Here is a 13928-nt window from a genome sequence, read left to right on the forward strand (position 1 = left end):
TTTTTTCTTTCTTTTTTTTCTCCCTTTTCTTTGGAGCCATGTGGCTGATAGGGTCTTGGGGCTCCAGCCTGGCGTCAGGACTGAGCCTCTGAGGTGGGAGAGCCAAGTTCAGGATATTGGACCACCAGAGAACTCCTGGCCCCACATAATATCATTTGGTGAGAGCTCTCCCAGAGATCTCCATCTCAATGCTAAGACCCAGCTCCACCCAATGGCCAAAAGTTCCAGTGCTGGATGCCCTAAACAACTAGCAAGACAGGAACACAACCCCAACCATTAGCAGAGAGGCTGCCTAAAATCATACTAAGTTCATAGACACCCCAAAACACACCACCAGACGCAGACTTACCCACTAGAAAGACAAGATCCAGCCCCACCCACCAGAACACAGGCACCAGTGCCCTCTACCAGGAAGCCTACACAAGCCACTGAACCAACCTCACCCACTGGGGGCAGACATCAAAAACAATGGGAAGTACGAACCTGCAGCCTGAGAAAAGGAGACCCCAAACACTGTAAGTTAAACAAAATGAGAAGACAGAGAAATATGCAGCAGATGAAGGATCAATGTAAAAACGCACAAGACCAAATTAATCTTGAGAAAGAAAAATGGAGCTGGAGGAATAAGGCTCCCTGACTTCAGACTATACTACAAAGCTACAGTAATCAAGACAGTATGGTACTGGCACAAAAACAGAAATATAGATCAGTGGAACAGGATAGAAAGCCCAGAGGTAAACCCACGCACATATGGTCACCTTATCTTTGATAAAGGAGGCAAGAATATACAATGGAGAAAAGACAGCCTCTTCAATAAGTGGTGCTGCGAAAACGGGACAGCTACATGTAAAAGAATGAAATTAGAACACTCCCTAACACCATACACAAAAATAAACTCAAAATGGATTAAAGACCTAAATGTAAGGCCAGACATTATAAAACTACTAGAGGAAAACATAGGCAGAACACTCTATGACATAAATCACAGCAAGATCCTTTTTGACCCACCACCTAGAGAAATGGAAATAAAAACAAAAATAAACAAATGGGACCTAATGAAACTTAAAAGCTTTTGCACAGCAAAGGGAACCATAAACAAGACAAAAAGCAACCCTCAGAATGGGAGAAAACATTTGCAAATGAAGCAACTGACAAAGGATTCATCTCCAAAATATACAGGCAGCTCATGCAGCTCCACATCAAAAAAAAACAAAACAAAACAAAACAAACAAAAAAACAACCCAATGCAAAAATGGGCAGAAAACCTAAATAGACAACTCTCCAAAGAAGATCTACAGATTGACAACAAACTCATGAAAGGATGCTCAACATCATTAATCATTGGAGAAATGCAAGTCAAAACTACAATGAGGCATCACCTCACACTGGTCAGAATGGCCATCAGCAAAACATCTACAAACAATAAATGCTGGAGAGGGTGTGGAGAAAAGGGAACCCTCTTGCACTGTTGGTAGGAATGTAAATTGATACAGCCACTATGGAGAACAGTATGGAGGTTCCTCAAAAAACTAAAAATAGAAGTACCAAATGACCCAACAATCCCACTACTGGGCATCTACCCTGAGTAAACCATAATTCAAAATGAGTCATGTACCACAATGTTCATAGCAGCTCTATTTACAATAGCCAGGACATGGAAGCAACCTAAGTGTCCATCTACAGACGAATGGATAAAGAAGATGTGGCACATATATACAATGGAATATTACTCAGCCATAAAAAGAAACGAAATTGAGTTATTTGTAGTGAGGTGGATGGACCTAGAGTCTGTCATACAGAGTGAGGTAAGTCAGAACGAGAAAAACAAATATTGTATGCTAACACATATATATGGGATCTAAAAAAAAAAAAAAAAAAGATTTAGATGTACCTAGGGCCAGGACAGGAATAAAGACACAGACGTAGAGAATGGACTTGAAGACAGTGGGAGGGGGAAGGTTAAGCTGGGACGAAGTGAGAGAGTGGCATGGACATATATACACTACAAAATGTAAAATAGATAGCTAATGGGAAGCAGCCATATCACACAGGGAGTTCAGCTCCGTGCTTTGTGACCACCTAGAGGGGTGGGATGGGGAGGGTGGGAGGGAGATGCAAGAGCTAGGGGATATGGTGATATATGTATACATATAACTGATTCACTTTGTTATATAGCAGAAACTAACACAACATCGTAAAGCAGTTATATTCCAATAAAGATGTTTAAAAAGAAAAAAAGAAGGAAACAACAATGATTTGAGTGAAATAGAGAATAGAGAAGCAACAGAGGAAAATCAATGAAACCAAAAGTTATTTCCTTGTGAAGATCAACAAAATTGAATAACCATTAACTAGTTTAAGAAAAAAAAGAGAGAAAACTCATATTACTAAAATTGGAAATGAAACTAAGAACTTTATGATTCATTTTAAAGAAATCAAAAGGACTTTAATAGAATGGTATATATACTTCTTTGCCAACAAACTGGATAATCTAGATGAAGTGGAAGAATTCCTATAAATACACAACCTACCAAGACTGAATCATAAAGAAATATATACTCTGAATGGACCTATAATTAGTAAGAAATTTAATCAATGATAAAAAAACCTCCCATAAAGATGTATTCATTGATGAATTCTACCAAATATTTAAAGAAGATATAACATCAATCCTTCTCAAACTCTTCCAAAATATTGAGGAGGGAGCACTTCTGAACTTAATCTATGAGGTCAGCATTACCCTCATATCAAGGCCAATGATACTACAAGAAAACTACAAACCAACATCCTTTATAAATATTGATGCAAAAATTCTCAACAAAATACTAGTAAACCAAATTCAATAGCATATTTAAAGGATTATACATTATAAGCAAGTGGAATTATTCCTATAAGAATACATATATATATATGCTGAAAATAGCCACATGAAGTGTTTCTTGCTCTAGCTGTTAATACTATAAGTCCCTATTAACAGAAGTTGTCTCACTACTTAGTAGATGGACCATTACAAGAAATCAAATCACATCAACTCTAAACAGAGGAATACCCAGTGCTGCTCTACAGAACAGAAATTAATTCTCTACAATCATTATTAATGTGTAACTATAGAACATGGGTCTATGGTGACTTCTCAAATGTGAAATCAGTATGTCAAATCTTAGTAATGACCATTTTAACATTTATATTAAGAATTCAGCCCTGGCTATATAATCAAAGGACAGGTTCATTTACTTTTAGGTCAATAGTTTTAAATTCTAATACTGTACTTCTTCATTTTATCTTTCATAAATGAATATGTCTCATCAGAAATAGCCCTTTTCCCAATAAGCACCCTGAATTTTATAACATCTACAAAGCAACCTTTCATTGTTTCTCTTCCCTCATTAATAAACATGTGGTCCAAGCATTCACCAGATAGTAAAATAGAGTTATCTTCTCCCATATTAATATGCACATAGGCAACTTAAACAACAGAGAATGTTATTGACTCTACCCTTAGCCTCATAAAAATCAGGAATGAAACAATAACCATTGGTCTTTTCTGGGTCTATATTATCTTAGTAAATGTATTATCCAAATGATGTCTGTTAATTCTTAGTGCTATTCTTTAGAGACTATCCTTTCCCACTGATGTTCCTGGTTCCCTTATCAAATATTAGTTGACCTTATAATTGCTAACTTCAGGTTTTCTGGGCTAACCTTGAAAACATATTCTTTCAGCCCACAGTACATAGGTATCAGATTAACAATTAATCAAATATCATAATGCATATGTTCTATTTTACTTTAGAAGATCTTTATGATCAGATACTTTATTATTTATCCAGAGATAAAATATCCCCAAGGATTTATTACCTTTCCAGTGTGTCTTGAAATGATATGTACCTTCCATATAACTTTGCTGACATTTGGTATTATTAAATGCTCTGCCATCAACTGGATCTCTTATTTCCCCAAAGATCACATCATCTATTTAAAGCAATGGATAGAATATCTATTGGGGGTGTTTCATTTGGAAACTAACATTGTATCCTACAAATATATTACTATTACAGGAGAAGGTTAGGAAAGAAGAGTTACATTGCCTATCATAATTTATTTGTACTCACTTGGGCTTTATTCTATCACAAATATGTATTTATTGACCTCCTACCACAAAACAATCTTAGGGGTGACAAGGATTAACAAAACATGGAGAAGACATGATCTTGTCTCTCCTGGTTCTTCCAATGCTATGATGCAGATTTTGTGAACACCACACATGTAGTGCTAATGAAAAATACACACATAAAAGGTGAGCCATGTTAATGAAACTTGGTCACATTTTTTGATTCCACAATAAAAATACTAAGTGAATTTGACTGGCCAATTGACTCCATCTAAATTGTTGCTCTAGTAAGTCTGCCTGCACAGAATCATAGATAAAAGTGCACATACAGCACTAATAAGGAAAGTAGAGTGACTAGAAATGAAAAGACACAGTTTCCTTGGCTATAATCACTTATTTTCTATAATGTTTCTTTGTCAGTTAAATGAAGGTAATATTCTGTACCTTGTATACTACTCAAGATTGTTAGATTCATGGGCAAAAATAAATGTGAAACAATTTTGTGTACTTCTGTTTTAAAGTACTTTATAAAAGTGCTGGATTTCACTTTTAGTTTGTTTTGCTTTATGCAGCAAATAGATGTATATATACCAATAATTTTAAATGAAATTCCTCCCTGAATGTTGGCATCATGGAGGAGGTGATATTTCAGTCATGCTCTCTTTAGTCATTTGTTAACAAAAAGGCAGAATATTCATACATTTATTTGATAAATATTTGTTGAGCACCTACTAAGTACCAGGTATTGCTCTAGGTGCAGAGGATACAGAAACGAATAAAAAGACAAATCCATGTCCTGTGTGGTCCTCACATTCTAGTAGAGAGACAGACAATAAACAAAATAAACAAGTAAATTATATAATATGTTGTGTTATGGATAAAAAATTAATCAGGCAAGTGCTGAGGTGGGTGTGTTCAATTTTGAATAGGATCGTCAGGAAAGGTCTCATTGAAAGCATTTGATATTGGAGCAAATACCTTAAGAAGATGAAGAAGCAAGGCATGCAAATAATTGGGGAAATAAAGTTCTAGGTAGAGGAAGCAGAATGTGCAAAGGCCTTTGAGTAGAAGGATTTTCCAGGATCAGCACCAAGATCAGGGCAACTGGAGCAAGAGAGCAAGTGAAAAAATAGCTAACAGTGAGGTTGGAAAGATAACAGAAAGCCATATTGTACAGCTTTGGCATTTACTCTGAGCGACTTGGGCTGCCACTGGAGTGTTTATGTTTTAAAAGGATCAATCTGGCCATTATGTTGTATGAATAGAGTGGAAATTAAGGGTGAGGGTGAAAGAAAGGAGGACAGTTAGGGTGGTATTATAATCATCCAGGGCTGAGATGATGGTGATTTAGATGAGAGTGGCAGCAGTGGAGGTGGTGAGAATGATCACAAGATATTTTTCGAGAGTAGGGCCGATGGGAGGATTTACTGATAGACTAGCTTATAGGATGTGAGTGAAAGAGGAGTTAAGAGTGTTTCCAGGATTTCGTTTCCTAAGTACCTAAAATGTATAGACTCAATAACAGACAGGAAGGTAATAGCAGAAAGAAAATTATTATTTTTAGATGAGGAAATATTAGGAATTTGGTTTTAGACATCTTAATTTTAGATATGTATTAGATAAACAATCCGAGATAGAAACTTGGCAGTTGTATATAGGAGGCTGGAGTTCAGGAAAGTGTTCCTAGCTGGACATATGGATTCAGGATTCATCAGTATGTAGATACTGTCTAAAGCCATTGGGGCAGGATGAGTCTATCAACAGAGTGACTGTACACAGGGAAGACAAGATGTCCCAGCCCTGAACCCTGAGACACTCCGAAGTTAAGAGGTTATGAGGATGACAGTAATGAGAAAATGAGACTGAAAAGGATCAGATCATGAAATAAGAGAAAATTCAAGAGCTTTTGAGATCTACAGGCAAAATGAAAGTGTTTAGGGGGGATAGGTGTTCAACCATGTCAGATGGAATATACATCCTGTACTATAACTAGATGTTATTTATATTCTAAGAAGCATGGCATAAATTACCAGAGACGATAAACTCATGATCCTACTACTGCTACTACTACTAATCATAATAATAACAACAACCTATTTTTATTGAGTACTTTCTATGTAACAGATGCCATAATTAGTGTTTTTCATACATAATCTACATGCATGTATCCTTACAACAACATCAAAATGGAGTAGATACTATTGTTACTTCAATTTTACAGATAGCTAAAATTATCTCTACAGAAAACAGTATTCCCATATTTTAATCTTTATTATAAAACAATTCCAATGAGCTTTTAGATCTAATGAATTTATTTTTAATAACAGACATGTCATGACATCTCCCTTAATATGCTGAAATTAAGTTCAGTTAATATAACCTATGTGTACACATAATTAAAAATTCAACTTAATGCCTCATACATAACTTAAAGGATAACTTAAAAAGATATTATAATAAAATGATAAGTGTCTCAATATGCAGATACTTGGACTCAACTACTAAAAGATGACACAATGAAGTAGTTAAAGTTGTACCTATAATATAGCATCACTACAAATGTGACAGCTAAAAATGCAAACCAATTCAGGAATTTTGAATTGCCAGTTCAAGTACTGTGTAATTTTCTGAATGATGGGCAGGTCCTGATAAGTTTTAAACAAACCAGTGTGCAATGTACATTATTCCCTCAATTTACACACTAGCTGCATTATTTTAAAAATGTGTTTATTAAAATCAATCAAAATGACTTTGTATGTATCATGAAGTTAGTTTCTAGAGTCACATAGTTTTCCAGGCTCAGATATTCATTTAGCACAGATAATATCACTTACCTGAATGTCTAACAGGACATTCAAAAGTTGTTCAAGAAACAGGACCATTTTCTGTGGTTCCTGATCATTGCATCCTGCTCATGAAATGTCAGTTGAGCCCACTCCCCACAATTTTCATGACTCAAAATTGTCCCCACAAATTTCCAAAATGATATATAGGGGTCAGTATCAGTTCTTTTGAGGACCACTGGTCTGAAAAGTGCTCTCCTACTCTGTGCTCTCTCCCCCCTGCAAATGAATTATAGAGGACATTATAGCTAAGAAGACATTAACTTTCATCCAATCACAATGTCTTATAATAATAAATTCCACTAGCATGGAAATAATATAAATTCAAAATAAAATTTTGAAACAAATGTTTCATCGCTTATAGGTCGGAATGTGAAGAGCACACCTTTCTCACTAACTAAAAGCACCAAAACTAGTCTCACCAGGGCATTCCAGCAAAATTCTTCTTTGCCATCACACAGACACATCCTAGGCTAAAAGCTAAATAAACTATTAATGTAGAGCAAAATTACTTGCAGTTTTTCTAGAGATTCATAAATTATTTATTTTCTAAGCACAAACAGCAAGAGAAGCAGCTTAGGTTACTGGTATTAAAAATATTTTGATTGGGTCATATACTAGAATTAAGCAAATTAATCTTATTTTTAAAAGTTCTGAATTGGAGAAGGGGGAAAAAGTTCTAACCTTATAGGCTGAATATCAGAGATAAAGTTCTAATGTCATAAAGATTCATTGAATTGAAAGTCCATGCTAAATTAAAATATTTTAAGTTTGGTTTTACTCCTGTTTATTTTTTAAAATGAGTCATTAATGATACGGACAGTTTTGTAAAGTGCCCATCTAAAAAGCTGATTATGCCAAGATCCAAGATTATCTGGAGAAAGAGGTATTCCAAATGAAGACTTTCTTTTTTAGGCAGTCACTATCTCTTTTTGTTGACACTATCATGGATCAACACACTCAAATGTTCTACCTTATATAACTGTCAGGCTTTAGATGGTTTGCAATTTGAGATATATTTCTAAGAATATGTTTTCGGTGTACTAAATACATCATCAATAGCAAAGTACAGATGACATTTGATCTAGCCAACCTAACTGTTATTTTTGTGGCTCAAGCTATAAACTGCATGGCCCCCATCCTTGCCCCTGCCCTTATATCCTGCCCTTGGTTCCATGAAGTTTTAAAGACGTGCTAGGTCATCACGTGCTAGGATGACTCCAGATGACTGGAAGAATGAAAAACTCATTAATAGAACCATGGGAGTGATAAAGGGGAGCATTTTGGGGTAAAAGGAAAGGCATTTTCTTTTAGATCCTATGGAATTGGAATACTCAAGCAATGATATCCAGTACACAGGTGGAGATGCAAAGCATACAAATTTGTGAAGAAGATCAGAGCTAGAAGCCAAAAGCACAGATGTGATAGTTGAGACCACAGGCAAATAAGGGTGCTGAAAGAGAGTAGAATATAGTGATAAGAATAGTTGGTGCAGTTTTGGCTCATCATATTTTCAAGAAGATATAAATTGTCTGAAGAATTATTTGGTAATAGTAGAAGCTAGTATTTAAGTAACAGTTAAAGAATTCAGACGTTCCCTGGATACTTTGAATTGAATATTCAATGTAGATTAGCTGGTTGATTATCACACTTTAAATATGTACCAACAGAATAGACAGAAATAGGTAAAGGGAATTAAAAGGTACAAACTTCTAGCTATAAAATATATAGACTACAGGGATGTAATGTACAGCATAGAGAATACAGTCAAAAATATTGTAACAACTTTGTATGGTGACAGATGGTAACTGATCTTATTGTGGTGATCATTTCATACCATAAAAGATACTGAATCACTATATTGTACACCTGAAACTAATATGATAGTTTGTTAATATAACAATAAAAAAGTTTGATCTTAGACCTCTATCTGTGTATGCTACCTGAATTAAACAAATAAAAAAAATTATTCAGAATTTTATGCAAGGCAAGAAAATGGGGGGAGGATGAACTATTGATATAAACTAAAACATGGATACATCTCAAAATAACTATGCTGAGAAACAGAATCCAGACAACAAATAGTGTGTATTGTAAGGTTTAATTTACTTAAGTTTCTAGAAAACGTAAACTAATTGATGGTAACAGAAAGCAGACCAGTGGTTGCCTGGGAATGGTGGGGAGGGGAGCGGAGAGGAAAGAGGGAATACGAAGGGCATGAAGAAACTTTTGGGGTGATAGGTATGTTCACTGACTTATTGTGATAGTTTCACAGTATATCCATATGTCAAACTTAGCAAAATTTACACCTTAAATATATGCAGTTTATTATATGTTAATTATATCTCAATCAGGCTGTTAAATAAATATTAAAAAGTTATAATGCTTAAGAAAAAGAAATGTGTGCTGGAGACCTAGCAAGGGTAGAACAGGTGGATAAGCCATTTCCATGTAGAGTTGCTATATTTTAAAAAAAGTATAATAAAGCTGCAGACAGTGGTCTGGTTCTCCTTGGCCAGCTTATAACCTTTAAGTCACCTTTAAGTTTTGTATAAGGCAACGCTAGTGCTCCTTTGCTATGGACAGATTTAAAGGCAGGTAAGGTTGCAAAGTTCCATTTTTATTTTCAAATATGCAACAGGAATTTGCCTTGTGCCTTCTGCAATGCTTTAATAAAGATTTAACACTAATTTGCTGCTTTCTGTCTACAGTAAGGGAGACAAGCCCACTTTCTTGGCTACTTTGTTTGTTTTCTTACATCAGGAATTCCCAGAAATTAACATGAGTTGGTAAACTGTTCTTGAGCTTACTAAAATATGTTCCTACCGCAAAGAGATAAATTCCAAACTAGCAATAATCCTTATTGAAAAGTTAACTTCAAGCATGAAATACACTTCTTTACAAAATATCTTAAAACTGTCTTTGGGAAATGTACTGGAAATGCATGTGAAAGCTTTCTAAGATCTGTTTGTTTGTTTCTTTTCCCCAAGATGAACCAAAATTTACTCAGTTTGAATGAAAAAGTTGACTTTCCCCTTGAAATGAGCTTTGCCATATGGATATTCTAAGCTGCATCTTATAACATATTAAGGATAGGGTTTTCCTTCAGAGAAAAGATCTCTCTCAATACCCTACCAGAAAGCATTAGAACAGGCTTTTTGTGATTATAGCTATAAACAAAATGAATCCCAGAATGTTTAACAATGTATAAATGAATAATAGACTGAGTTTATAAAGTATTTAATAGTACCATCCAGACTACCTTAAAGAAAAATAAACCCAACTGAAAATAACATTTATTAAATGTGGACCTGCCTACAACCTGCAAAGGAATTACTGAGATTTATGAGGCTAAATTTTATGGGGAGGGTACATTTGGAAATATATTTGTGCTAAAGAATCCAGGGCTATTCCTATTGAATTCATATATTTTAGTTAAACCAGTGATGTTGGATCCAGTTGAAAAGGCTTGTGAGATTACTCCAACCACTAAGGCCAAATTCAGTGTAAATGAAGTCATCTAATAACTGCCAATGACATAAAGTCTGAGAATGAAGGTATTGACAGTCCCATTTGATTGAAAGTGAATTTTTAGTGAGTTCCAAATGTGCTGTAAAAAATAATCTGTGCTAAGATGATACTGATAGCATTTATGTTGTGGTCCACATACCCAGCGAGGCATAGTCAAAGAAATTCATTTGACAGTTCCAATTGCTGTCTTTCTCAATACGGGCTGACTCAATAGCTAGCTATGAATATGTTAAAATTTTCCTCAATGTAAGGATTATATAACTTACATGCATATAAAGTCCAAGTCACTGTGTACACGATATTTGGGGAATAAAACAACTGTTTTACTGTATTATATTTGCCTTAGTATATAATAGAAACTTTAAGGATGAAAACGTATACTGGTGCTAATATCTATTAAAATTTTGGAAAGAAAAAAGAACATTTACTTCTGAAAATACTAGGGTGTGCATGATTTGAAAAGGGAGAACAGAAGAAAATAGTTTTAACCTGCATATAAGGTGCAATGCCAAACAGTGGGAAAGTTGGTATGGCAGAGTTCTTAACGTAAGGTGCATGGACCTCTAGGGAGACCATGGGTGATAAAAGTAATTTTCTCAAAAATTTTCCAGTGTAGTATATATACATTCATACATATTTATATTTATATATTTTAGGTACTTTTAACGAAAACAATGGGATTATACTATATACATTGTTATATAAACTTAACTTTTCACATGTATTTTAGGCATCTTTCTATACAAATGTATAAAAATAGACATAATAGTTTTTAATGGTCCCATGGCATTAAGTGGATGCACCACAATTTAACTAACTCCCTAATGATGAGCATATAGGTTGTTTCTGTTTTTTTCACAATTAGAGCCACCATTAGAACATAGCATTTCTACATCTAAACCTATATTTATAATTCTAATAGGAAAATTTCCTAGGTGTCGACTGTCCGTATTAAAAGATATATCCATTTTACAAACTTTTGATAATTATTGCTGAATTAACCTCCAGAAATACTGTACCAATACAAAACCTCACAGCTACTCTGTCAGGTATCTTATTTCTCCACATCCTCCTCTCCCCTAGGTATTATCATTCTTTTACATTTTTCCTAATCTGATATGTAAAATAAATGTTTTAATTTGGAGTCCATTGACTCCTAATGGGTTAGAACTCACTAGTGAATATGAACTCTGGAAATTCAGGCTATTCCCAATCCAGCCTTTTCTCCCTGTTACTTTGCAAGCGAACTTAACATTTTGTTGTTGCTTTTCCAGAAAAAGGAAGATTGGTGGCTTTAGGACTTTTTGATTCTTTACTTTAGATTCACCCCCATTTAAATGTATTTATCTTGCTTATAGAAGATTCATAGTCTCTATCTTTAAGTACCAGTCCTACCACATGATCAGTAATGCCAGCTTTTATCCTCAACATTTTGATTTCTAGCAGAATCTGAATATAGTATTGGTCTCTGTGTATGTAGAGTTGATATGAAGCCTGGTATATAGTTACAATTTGCCCCCAAATAATTAATTTTATTGGAAAAGAATATTTACTATTAGAGTCTGGATGGGGCAGAGGATAATTGTAATTCTCCTGCGTAAATGAAATTCCTAGGATAATAGACTTCAGGGGCTGAACTACTCACAGAAAAGACCAGTGTGGTACTCCTGGGAAATCGCATGTCATTGAGTTTATGGAATGAAGTGGAATTGAATGGAAAGAGCTTGAAGCAGGAAGAAACTTTATGTGGAATCATGGTAACAAAACTTGTTTCACAATATACAGTAGACCCCTCTTATCCACAGTTTCACGTTCAGTGTTTTCAGTTACCTATGGTCAACCTCAGTCTGAAAGTATTAACTAGAAAATTCCAGAAATAAACAATTTATAAGTTTTAAATTATAAGCCATTCTGAATGGCATGATAAAAGCGCTCACTGTCCTACTCCCCCACATGGGATCCCCAACCATCAACATTATCCGCTCCCAACATCCAATCATCGACATCATCAAGACTTGATGATCCATGATCACCTGAAGCAGATGATCCTTCTTTTGATGTGTCAGTCATAGCATAACGCTATGTCACAATGCCTACGTCATTCACCTCACTTCATCTCATCACATATGCATTTTATCATCTCATATCATCACAACAAGAAGGGTGAATACAGTACAATGAGAAATTTTGCGAGAGAGAGAGAGAGAGACCACACTCACATAACTTTTATTATAGTATATTGTTATAAGTGTTCTATTTTATTATTAGTTGTTAATCTCTTACTGTGCTTAATTTATAAATTAAACTTTATAATAGATATTTACGTATAGGAAAAAACATAGCATATATAGGGTTTGGTATTATCCTCAGTTTCAGGCATCCACTGAGGGTCTTGGAATGTATCACACGTGGATAAGAGGGGACTATCGTATGCATGGTATTGTGGTCCAGACTGTTAAATAGCTCCTTGCTTTAGGCGGTGGAGGCACTTGGCACCTATTGGACTGTTCTCAGCCTGTGCGCCTCTGATGTTAAATTGGGTTGTAAAAAAAAAAAAAGTATTTTTAACATGGTCAAGAAAATATGAGCCCTGTGATTCAGTTACTGGTAAGTTTCCATAGGCATGGTTTCAAAACCTCATTTACCCTCTGTTGTAGAAGGGGATGGGATACAAATAATATGAAAACTCTGCTCTGGATGAGTTTGCAATTCACTTGGAGAGACAGGCCTAGCATAGAGGACACAACTGGAGGGTAATTCTGTGAAAGCTGGCTAAGTTTCTGTCACAATTGATTCTGGCAGGTAGAATCCTACTAAAACCCCTGTTGCTGGGACTTGTTTTTGGCCTTCTCCTGTCACTTGCAGCAGTCAAACATGGCAATGGATTCTAGACAAGGCCAAATAAGCCTCAGAAATCTTCAATGGTTGCATTAATTAGAATGAGAAAAGTATTATTTTCTAGAAGACATCAAATATGAAATCTGATTGCCAGCCACCTTTGCAAAAACCCCATAATTTCTGAAAAGTGATCTACTAGAACATGCATCTTTCCTAAAGGTTATCTCATAATCGTTTCATCAATTTGCCAGGTAGGCCCTGCCTGCTATCAAAAGAGAATGATTCCCCGAAATGTATAAGCACAGTGCCTTTGAAGCCACCCATGTGCAGTAAAAAATGGCTGCCTTTAGAATAAGACAGACTTGTTTTTTATGCCTCATTTCTGCTTCTTACTACTTAGGCAAGCTTGAATAGTGGTTAAGAGGATAAAACTAGAGACAAGCAGCCTGATTTCAAATTTCAGCTTTGCCACTATTTGCATAACCTTGAGCAAGTTACTAAACCTATTTGTAACTCAGTCACTTTATCTGTAAAGTGTGAATAACAACAGTTCCTACTGTATAAGGTAGTTATTAGAAGTAAATGAGCTTCCATATGTAAAACAC

Source organism: Globicephala melas, chromosome X, assembly GCF_963455315.2.
Source record: "Globicephala melas chromosome X, mGloMel1.2, whole genome shotgun sequence".
NCBI lineage: Eukaryota > Metazoa > Chordata > Mammalia > Artiodactyla > Delphinidae > Globicephala > Globicephala melas.